We start from the raw sequence: 11,963 nt of genomic DNA, 5'->3' as shown, positions 1-11,963 counted from the left end.
ACGGGAGCGCAAACCTGTGCACCAGTTGGCGGTGTCTTCTGAACAGGCACCTGAGACTATGCAATGTGATAGAATTCAGTCCAGAAGTGAACGGCAAAATTATAGGCGGAAAAATGGATTGTGTTTTTATTGTGGTGATTCAGCTCATGTTATATCAGCATGCTCTAAACGCACAAAAAAGGTTGATAAATCTTTTGCCATTAGTACTCTGCAGTCTAAGTTCATTTTGTCTGTAACTCTGATTTGTTCACTGTCATCCATTTCCGTTGATGCCTATGTGGATTCGGGCGCTGCCCTGAGTCTTATGGATTGGTCATTTGCCAAACGCTGCGGTTTTAGTCTGGAGCCTCTGGAAGTTCCTATTCCTTTGAAGGGAATTGACTCTACACCATTGGCTATGAATAAACCGCAGTACTGGACACAAGTGACCATGCGCATGACTCCCGTTCATCAGGAGGTGATTCGCTTCCTTGTACTGTATAATTTACATGATGTACTAGTGCTTGGTCTGCCATGGTTACAAACTCATAATCCAGTCCTGGATTGGAAAACAATGTCTGTGTTAAGCTGGGGATGTCAGGGGGTTCATGATGATGCACCTCTGATTTCAATCGCTTCATCTACTCCTTCTGAGGTCCCTGCGTTTTTGTCTGACTATCGGGATGTTTTTGAGGAGCCTAAGCTCAATTCGCTCCCTCCTCATAGGGATTGTGACTGTGCTATAGAATTAATTCCTGGCAGTAAATTCCCTAAGGGTCGTTTATTTAATCTGTCAGTGCCAGAGCATACTGCTATGCGGAATTATATTAAGGAGTCCTTGGAAAAGGGACATATTCGTCCATCTTCGTCCCCTCTGGGAGCAGGTTTTTTTTTTGTGGCTAAAAAAGATGGTTCCCTGAGGCCTTGTATAGATTATCGCCTTCTGAATAAGATTACAGTCAAATATCAGTATCCATTGCCATTAATGACTGATTTGTTTGCTCGCATTAAGGGGGCTAGGTGGTTCACTAAGATAGATCTTCGCGGTGCGTATAATCTTGTGCGGATAAAGCAGGGTGATGAGTGGAAAACCGCATTTAATACGCCTGAGGGCCATTTTGAGTATTTGGTAATGCCTTTTGGACTTTCTAATGCTCCTTCAGTCTTTCAGTCCTTTATGCACAATATTTTCCGTGAATATCTGGATAAGTTTATGATTGTGTATTTGGATGATATTTTGGTGTTTTCTGATGACTGGGAGTCTCATGTTCTACAGGTCAGGAAGGTGTTTCAAGTCCTGCGGGCCAATTCTCTGTTTGTGAAGGGCTCAAAATGTCTCTTCGGAGTCCAGAAGATTTCTTTTTTGGGGTACATTTTTTCTCCTTCTACTATTGAGATGGATCCCGTCAAGGTTCAGGCGATTTGTGACTGGACACAACCTACATCTGTTAAGAGTCTTCAGAAGTTCTTGGGTTTTGCAAATTTTTATCGTCGGTTCATTACTAATTTTTCCAGTGTTGTTAAACCTTTGACTGATTTGACTAAAAAGGGTGCTGATGTTGCTGATTGGTCTCCTGCGGCTGTGGAGGCCTTTCAGGAACTTAAGCGCCGGTTTTCTTCTGCTCCTGTGTTATGTCAACCAGATGTTTCACTTCCTTTTCAGGTTGAGGTTGATGCTTCCGAGATTGGAGCGGGGGCGGTTTTGTCACAGAGAAGTTCCGATGGCTCGGTGATGAAGCCATGTGCGTTCTTTTCTAGAAAGTTCTCGCCCGCTGAGCGCAATTATGATGTGGGTAATCGGGAGCTTTTGGCCATGAAGTGGGCATTTGAGGAGTGGCGTCATTGGCTTGAGGGTGCTAGACATCGTGTGGTGGTCTTGACTGATCACAAAAATCTGATTTACCTTGAGTCTGCCAGGCGTCTGAATCCTAGACAGGCCCGTTGGTCGTTGTTTTTTTCTCGTTTCAATTTTGTGGTTTCATACCTGCCAGGTTCAAAGAATGTGAAGGCAGATGCTCTTTCCAGGAGTTTTGTGCCTGACTCTCCTGGAGATTCTGGGCCTACTGGTATCCTTAGGGATGGGGTAATATTGTCCGCCGTCTCCCCAGACTTGCGACATGCATTGCAGGAGTTTCAGGCGGATAAACCTGATCGTTGTCCACCAGAAAGACTGTTTGTTCCGGATGATTGGACCAGTAGAGTCATCTCCGAGGTCCATTCTTCTGTGTTGGCTGGTCATCCTGGAATATTTGGTACTAGAGACTTGGTGGCCAGGTCTTTTTGGTGGCCTTCCTTGTCAAGGGATGTGCGCACCTTTGTGCAGTCTTGTGAAGTGTGTGCTCGGGCTAAGCCTTGCTGTTCTCGGGCCAGTGGGTTATTGTTATCCTTGCCTATCCCGAAGAGGCCTTGGACGCACATTTCCATGGATTTTATTTCAGATCTCCCTGTCTCACAGAAAATGTCCGTTATCTGGGTTGTGTGTGACCACTTTTCTAAGATGGTTCATTTGGTACCCTTGCCTAAGTTGCCTTCCTCCTCTGAGTTGGTCCCTTTGTTTTTTCAGAACGTGGTTCGTTTGCATGGGATTCCGGAGAATATCGTTTCTGACAGGGGATCCCAGTTTGTGTCTAGATTTTGGCGGATGTTTTGTGCTAAGATGGGCATTAATTTGTCTTTCTCGTCTGCATTCCATCCTCAGACGAATGGCCAGACGGAGCGAACTAATCAGACCTTGGAAACTTATTTAAGGTGTTTTGTTTCTGCTGATCAAGATGACTGGGTTGCCTTTTTGCCACTGGCCGAATTTGCCCTTAATAATCGGGCTAGTTCTGCTACTTTGGTTTCTCCTTTCTTTTGTAATTCGGGGTTTCATCCTCGTTTTTCCTCTGGTCAGGTGGAGCCTTCGGATTGTCCTGGAGTGGACGTGGTGGTGGACAGGCTACATCAGATTTGGAATCAGGTGGTGGACAATTTGAAGTTGTCTCAGGAGAAGGCTCAGCAGTTTGCTAATCGCCGTCGCCGCGTGGGTCCCCGACTTCGTGTTGGGGACTTGGTGTGGTTGTCTTCTCGTTTTGTCCCTATGAAGGTCTCTTCTCCCAAGTTCAAGCCTCGGTTCATCGGTCCTTATAAGATCTTGGAGATTCTTAACCCTGTATCTTTTCGTTTGGATCTCCCAGCATCGTTTGCTATTCCATCGGTCGTTATTGCGGAGGTATGAGGTGCCCGTTGTTCCTTCGGTTGAGCCTCCTGCTCCGGTGCTGGTGGAGGGAGAATTGGAGTATGTTGTTGAGAAGATCTTGGATTCTCGTGTTTCCAGACGTAAACTTCAGTATTTGGTTAAGTGGAAAGGTTATGGTCAGGAGGATAATTCCTGGGTGGTCACCTCTGATGTTCATGCGACTGATTTGGTCCGCGCCTTCCATAGAGCTCATCCTGATCGCCCTGGGGGTTCTCGTGAGGGTTCGGTGACCCCTCCTCAAGGGGGGGGGGTACTGTTGTGGATTCTGTTTTTGGGCTCCCTCTGGTGGTTACAACTGGTACTGGGTGACTTTGGTGGGTTGCGGTCTCTGGTTTCCACCTGTCCATCAGAGGCTGGGTGTTTCCTATTTAACCTGGCTTTCCTGTCATTCCCTTGACGGCTATCAATGTATCAGTGTGTCTCTGTTACCTTTGCTACCTGCTCCTAAAGCCTTCAAGACAAGCTAAGTCTGGATTTCCCTGTTTCATGTTTGCTTTCATGTTTTTAGTCCAGCTTGCAGATATGTAATTCTCTGCTGCTGGTTGCTCTAGTGGTCTGAAATTACCACTCATGTACCATGAGTTGGCACATGAGTTCAAGTAATTTCAGGATGGTATTTTGAAGGGTTTTTAAGCTGACCGCGCAGTTCACCTTTTGTATCCCCTGCTATCTAGCTTAAGCGGGCCTCATTTTGCTGAATCTGTTTTCATAACTACGTTTGTGCCTTCCTCTCATTTCACCGTCATTATATGTGGGGGGCTGCTATTTCTGTGGGAATATTTCTCTGGAGGCAAGATAGGTCTGTGATTCTTCTGATAGGGGAAGCTAGTTCTCCGGCTGGCGCGAGACGTCTAGGGGCCCCCCAGGAACGTTCCCCGGCTACTGTTAGTTGAGTGTTGAGGTTCAGGATCGCGGTCAGCTCAGGTTCCATCACCCTAGAGCTCGTCCTGTTTTTGCCCGTGTTATGTTGACAAATTCCCTGCCATTGGGATCATGACAGAAAATAGCATATAAGCAAACTGGACTGAACTTAACATAAACAGAGAAACATTTTCCAAAAGCAGTGAGCAAAAATGAACTAGCATGAACTTAGCTTCTCCAAGAGGAGACAGGTCACACGAGAAGTCCCAGAGAGATCTGAACCAATACTGAATACAACGACAGCTGGCAACAAGTAAAGATCTAGGTGGAGTTAAATAGGCAGCAGCACAGCAGAAAACGAGGCAGCTGGAGCCCAGCTAAAGACCAGCAGTATCACTCAAAGCCACCAGAGGGAGCCCACGAACAGAACTCAACAAAGTACCATTCATGACCACAGGAGGGAGCCCGAGAACGGAATTCACAACAGTACCCCCCCCCTGAGGAGGGGTCACCGAACCCTCACCAGAGCCCCCAGGCCGATCAGGACGAGCCAAATGAAAGGCACGAACCAAATCGGCAGCATGGACATCAGAGGCAACAACCCAGGAATTATCCTATTATCCTCCTGACCATAGCCCTTCCATTTAACCAAGTACTGAAGCTTCCGTCTCGAAACACAAGAATCCAAGATCTTTTCCACCACATACTCCAATTCTCCCTCGACCAACACTGGAGCAGGAGGATCAACAGAAGGAACCACAGGTACCACATACCTCTGCAACAATGACCTATGGAACACATTATGGATGGCAAAAGATGCTGGGAGGTCCAAACGAAATGACACAGGATTGAGGATTTCAGAAATCTTATAAGGACTGATGAAACGAGGCTTAAACAGTCAGAAGGCTCAACCTGCCCCGAGGAAAAACGAGGATGAAAACCAGAATTACAAAAAAAAGGCGAAACCAAAGTAGCCGAACTAGCCCGATTATTGAGGGCGAACTCAGCCAATGGCAAAAAAGTCACCCAATCATCCTGGTCAGCAGAAACAAAACATCTCAGATAAGTTTCTAAGGTCTGATTAGTTCGTTCGGTTTGGCCATTTGTCTGAGGATGGAAAGCCGAAGAAAAAGACAAATCAATGCCCATCTTAGCACAGAAAGATCGCCAAAATCTGGACACGAACTGGGACCCTCTGTCAGACACAATGTTCTCCGGAATACCATGCAAACGAACCACATTCTGAAAGAACAGCAGAACCAAATCAGAGGAGGAAGGTAATTTAGGCAAGGGCACCAAATGGACCATCTTAGAAAAACGATCACAAACCACCCAGATGACAGACATCCTCTGAGAGACCGGAAGATCCGAAATAAAATCCATGGAAATATGCGTCCAGGGCCTCTTTGGGACAGGAAAGGCAAAAGCAAACCACTGGCACGAGAACAGCAAGGCTTGGCCCGAGCACAAATCCCACAGGACTGCACAAAAGAACGCACATCCCGCGACAAGGAAGGCCACCAAAAGGACCTAGCCACCAAATCTCTGGTACCAAAAATCCCAGGATGACCCGCCAACACTGAACAATGAACCTCGGAAATAACTCTACTGGTCCATCTATCAGGGACAAACAGTCTCTCCGGTGGACAACGGTCAGGTCTATCGACCTGAAACTCCTGCAGCACCCGCCACAAATCAGGGGAGATGGCAGACAAAATCACCCCCTCTCTGAGGATACCAGCCGGTTCAGGAACTCCCGGAGAGTCAGGCACAAAACTCCTAGAAAGGGCATCAGCCTTCACATTCTTAGAGCCCGGGAGGTACGAAACCACGAAATCGAAACGGGAGAAAAACAGCGACCATCGAGCCTGTCTAGGATTCAGCCGCTTGGCTGACTCGAGATAAATCAAATTCTTGTGATCCGTCAAGACCACCACACGATGCTTGGCTCCCTCAAGCCAATGTTGCCACTCTTCAAATGCCCACTTCATTGCCAACAACTCCCGATTACCAACATCATAATTACGCTCGGCAGGCGAAAACTTTCTTGAAAAGAAAGCATATGGCTTCATCATAGAGCCATCAGAGCTTCTCTGAGACAAGACAGCCCCTGCTCCAATCTCAGAAGCATCAACCTCGACCTGAAAAGGGAGAGAAACATTCGGCTGACGCAAGACAGGAGCCGAAGAAAACCGACGTTTCAGCTCCTGAAAGGCCTCAACGGCCGCAGGAGACCAATTAGTCACATCAGCACCCTTTTTGGTCAGATCAGTCAAAGGCTTAACCACACTAGAAAAATTAGTGATGAAGCGACGGTAAAAATTAGCAAAGCCCAGGAACTTCTGAAGACTCTTCACAGATGTAGGTTGAGTCCAATCATAAATGGCCTGGACTTTAACTGGATCCATCTCGATAGTAGAAGGGGAAAAAATAAAGCCCAAAAAGGAAACCTTCTGGATTCCGAAGAGACATTTAGAGCCCTTCACAAACAAGGCATTAGGATGCAGGACCTGAAATACCATACTGACCTGCTTCACATGAGATTCCCAATCATCAGAAAAGACCAAAATATCATCCAGATATACAATCATGAATCTATCCAGATACTCTCAGAAGATGTCGTGCATAAAGGACTGAAACACAGAAGGGGCATTAGAAAGCCCAAATGGCATCAACAAGTACTCAAAATGGCCTTCAGGCGTATTAAATGCTGTTTTCCATTCATCGCCCTGTTTTATACGCACAAGATTATACGCTCCTCGAAGATCTATCTTGGTGAACCAACTAGCCCCCTTAATCCGAGCAAACAGATCGGACAGCAGAGGCAAAGGGTACTGAAATTTGACCGTGATTTTATTAAGAAGGCGATAATCAATACAGGGTCTCAAAGAACCATCCTTCTTGGCCACAAAAAAGAACCCTGCTCCCAATGGTGATGAGGATGGGCGAATATGTCCTTTCTCCAAGGACTCCTTTATATAACTCCGCATAGCGGCATGTTCAGGCACAGATAGATTGAAAAGTCGACCCTTAGGGAACTTACTACCAGGAATCAAATCTATAGCACAATCACAATCCCTATGAGGAGGTAGGGCACCGGATTTGGGCTCATCAAATACATCCTGGTAATCCGACAAAAATTCAGGGACTTCAGAAGGAGTAGAAGCAGCAATTGACACCAAAGGAACATCGCCATGTACCCCTTGACAACCCCAACTAGACACAGACATTGATTTCCAATCCAATACTGGATTATGAACCTGCAGCCATGGCAACCCCAAGACGACAACATCATGCAAATTATGTAACACCAGAAAACGAATATCCTCCTGATGTGCAGGAGTCATGCACATGGTCAACTGAGTCCAGTACTGAGGTTTATTCTTGGCCAACGGCGTGGCATCAATTCCCCTTAGTGGAATAGGGAACCGCAAAGGCTCTAAGAAAAAACCACAGCGCCTGGCAAAATCCAAATCCATCAGATTCAGGGCAGCACCTGAATCCACAAAAGCCATAACTGAGTAGGATGACAAAGAGCAAATCAAAGTAACAGACAAAATAAATTTAGGCTGTAAAGTACCAATGGTGACCGACTTAGCGAACCTTTTAGTGCGCTTAGGACATTCGGAGATAGCATGAGTGGAGTCACCACAGTAAAAACACAACCCATTCTGACGTCTGTGATTTTGCCATTCAATTCTGGTCAGAATCCTACCACATTGCATAGACTCAGGCTTCTGCTCAGAGAACACCGCCAGATGGTGCACAGGTTTGCGCTCCCGCAAACACCGATCAATCTGAATGGCCAAGGACATTGATTCATTCAGACCTGCAGGCGTGGGGAACCCCACCATAACATCCTTAGGGGCTTCAGAAAGACCCTTTCTGAAAATCTCTGCCAGGGCACACTCATTCCATTGAGTGAGCACAGACCACTTCCTAAACCTCTGGCAGTAAACCTCCGCTTCATCCTGACCCTGAGACAGAGCCAGCAAGGTCTTTTCTGCCTGGTCGACTGAATTAGGCTCCTCATAAAGCAATCCAAGCGCCAGAAAAAACGCATCTACATTTAGCAATGCAGGATCTCCTGGCGCCAGGGAAAATGCCCAATCCTGAGGGTCGCCACGTAACAAGGAAATAATAATTTTAACTTGCTGAGTAGGGTCACCAGAAGAGCGGGGTTTCAGAGCAAGAAACAATTTGCAATTGTTTTTAAAATTCAGAAACTTAGATCTATCTCCAGAAAATAAATCAGGAATTGGTATTCTAGGCTCTAACATAGGATTCTGAACTACATAATCCTGAATGCCTTGTACCCTTGCAGTGAGATGATCCAAACTAGAGGACAGATCTTGAATGTTCATATCTGCAGCTGAGTCCTGAACCACCCAGAGATTAAGGGGAGGAGAGAAGCAAAACACACTGCAGAGAAAAAAAAATGAGCTCAGAACTTCTCTTATCCCTCTTTTGTGAGGCATTAACACTTTATGGGCCAGCTGTACTGTTATGGACCTAGTGGTTAGGAACACTTGAGATGACCTGATAGGTAAACCAGAAATATAGGACAAGCTCTGGGGACGTGGAAACTTTACTTACCGCAACCCTGATCCTATCACACACACTATAGGCAGCCGTGGAGCGTACCTAACTCTCCCTAGACGCCTCTTCACAGCCTGAGAACTAGCTACCCCTAGAGAGAAACAAAAGCCTCACTTGCCTCAGAGAAATTTCCCCAAAAGTAAAGTCAGCCCCCACAAATAATGACGGTGAGTTCAGAGGAAAATACAAACATAGGAATGAAAACAGGTTTTAGCATAGGAGGCCCACTAGTACTAAATAGTAAGAAGATAGCAAGGGAACTGTGCGGTCAGTATAAAATACTACAAAAATATCCACGCAGAGAATACTAAAGACCCTCACACCGACTCACGATGTGAGGGAGCAACTCTGCTCCCCAGAGCTTCCAGCTAGCAAGAAAATAGCATATAAGCAAGCTGGACTGAACTTAACATAAACTGAGAAACATTTTCCAAAAGCAGTGAGCAAAAATGAACTAGCATGAACTTAGCTTCTCCAAGAGGAGACAGGTCACACGAGAAGTCCCAGAGAGATCTGAACCAATACTGAATACAACGACAGCTGGCAACAAGTAAAGATCTAGGTGGAGTTAAATAGGCAGCAGCACAGCAGAAAACGAGGCAGCTGGAGCCCAGCTAAAGACCAGCAGTATCACTCAAAGCCACCAGAGGGAGCCCACGAACAGAACTCAACAAAGTACCATTCATGACCACAGGAGGGAGCCCGAGAACGGAATTCACAACATATTCCCCCTCCTGTATGCATGGCTTATATTCCCCCCCTGTATGCATGGCTCATATTCCCCCCTCCTCCTGTATGCATGGCTCATATTTCCCCCCCTGTATGCATGGCTCATATTCCCCCCTATGCATGGCTCATATCTCCCCTATGCATGGCTCATATCTCCCCCTCCTGTATGCCCCTGTATGCATGACCAATATTTCCCCCCCTGTATGCATGGCTCATCTCTCCACCCCACCCCCCACTCCCATCTTGAATGGCGCGGCTTACCGTCCTCCTTCATCCCCCCTCCCCATCCCTCCGTCCCTCATACTTACCTGTTCCTCACCACTCGACCGCGCCGACATCCCTCTGGCTCTGTCCCGACTCCCGGCGCAGCAACTTCTTCCTGCGTGAGCGGTCATGTGATACCGCTCATTAAGGTCATGAATATGGGAGGTGACCCAGCTTTTATAAAAAAAAAAACAAAAAAAAAACAACAAACCTTGCTCAGGTGCCGCCCCCTGCATTGTCCCCGCCCTAGGCACGTGCCCTCACGTGCCTAGTGGCAAATACGGCCCTGGGTGCGGGCATCAGGCAGGACTGGCAGAAGAGCACGGCTGAAACTCAGACGAGTAGGCTGGCACGGCTGAGACACAGGGCTGGTAGAGACACGGCAGAGAACACGGCTGGCAGGCACGGCAGAGACACGGGGCTGGCAGGAACGGCAGAGACACGGGGTAGGTTGGTGTGGTGTATGAAGGAACAGGTAGGGACCTGTTCACACAGGAGGTGCAGGTATGGATATGTAGTATGAAGGAACAGGTTGGGACCTGTTCACACAGGAAGAGAACCGTAAGGCTGCAGTTAGGAATGGTAGAGCAGAACCGCAAGGAATGCAGATAGGAGCTGCAGCAAGAGATTTCTGCAGAAGCTAAGCAGAGCAGAGCCACAAGTAAGGTGGAGAGAAGCTGCAGCAAGAGATTACTGCAGCAGCAGAAGATAAGCAGAGCGGAGCCACAAGGAGTGTGGAGAGGAGCTGCAGCAACAGGTTTCTGCAGCAGCAAAGCAGAGCAGAACTGCAAGGAATGCGGAGAGGAGCTGCAGCAAGAGATTACTGTAGCAAAAGGAGCGGAGCAGAGTAGAACGGAGCAGAACTGCAGGAGTGCCACAAAGGTACAGAGCAGGCAGAGCTTCAAGAGTGCGGAGCATAAGCAGACCGAGAACACAAGGAAAGACACAACAGGGAAGGAAGCCACAGACAAGGAGACCGAGATAAGACTAAGTTCAGACAAGGAAATGGAACAAGAGAAGAAACAAGAACAAAGACACAAGGACCAGGATATTCTGCCTCCTGGAGGGCAGAAAACAAGATCAAGGCAAGGAGAAAAGCCTCTATAGAGGGAGTAACACAGAGCAAGGCCTGGAAACTCAGAAGCTAAGCACAAACTGAGCTAACACATTGCACAGGCCCAGTCCACTGGGTGGAGCTGCACTAAGCACTGGAGGCCTCTTGGTAATTGGTCAGGAACAGATTAGACAGGTGCACCTGATTCCTATAAGAACCAGAGAGTTCAGGCGCCTCCCCCCTATGAACACAGCCAGGAAGCATGCAGAGAGCAGAGGAACAGAATATGGAGCTGGCAAGAAACAGAAACCACATCATGGCCAGGAGCAGTGGGTAAGATAGTGTGAGAGATGAGAGGCCATGCCGTCATGCCAGCAGAGTTGTTACAATTACACTGAAGATATTTCTTAATTACATTGACTATATGTTAAGTTCTGAGCTGGTGGCACTGCTGGACATCCGATTTAAAAGTAAAGTAAAGCCTGATGTGTCTTTCATCAGCTGCACTAATTTTCTTTGGCCGACCACTGCGTCTTCAGTCCTCAATATTGCCCATTTATTGATGCTTCTTCAAAAGAGTTTAAACAGCAGTGGTCTCCGTCGATCCCACAATCATGATGTTAAGTCTATAACTAACTTAGCTACCAAATCTGGTGACATGGGTCAAGGACTGTACATGCAAATGTCGCCACTGAGGCCAGTTATTTCTGTGGTCCTTATGTGAACATTCAAATGCTCATAAATACCCATGTGCTACATGTAGGTTAATACATAAATCTGAGAAAGAAGGAATATAAACCAGCTCACCTGTGATGCATAAACCAATCTTCGGGAGCACGGACCCGCTGTGTCCAGGCGTATAAAGTCCAAAAAAGAAGAGAATGTCCAGCTTCACCGAGTCCGTAAAAAAAGAGTTTTCTTTATTCACAAACTTTAAACATGGAGGATATGTTTCTGGAGACTAAGCTCCCTTAATCATGACAGGTTTCATGTCATGATTAAGGGAGCTTAGTCTCCAGAAACGTGTTGAGATTCTTACCTATATGGTTCGTGCTGAAGTCTGTATCCTCCATGACAACCATGATACAGACACCTTTATAGCATCCCTTTAACTATGGCAACAGTGAACCAACCATAATAACATCTCCCAATGGTTTGGGGGTTGTAGCCATACTACAGAGTTAGCCTAAGGGTATGTGCAGACAATCCGGATCTGACAGCGCTTTGGACACAGCGCAT

This window comes from Ranitomeya variabilis, chromosome 2 (genome assembly GCF_051348905.1).
Source record: "Ranitomeya variabilis isolate aRanVar5 chromosome 2, aRanVar5.hap1, whole genome shotgun sequence".
Classification (NCBI taxonomy): domain Eukaryota; kingdom Metazoa; phylum Chordata; class Amphibia; order Anura; family Dendrobatidae; genus Ranitomeya; species Ranitomeya variabilis.
Note: the sequence above shows the minus strand (reverse complement) of the source record.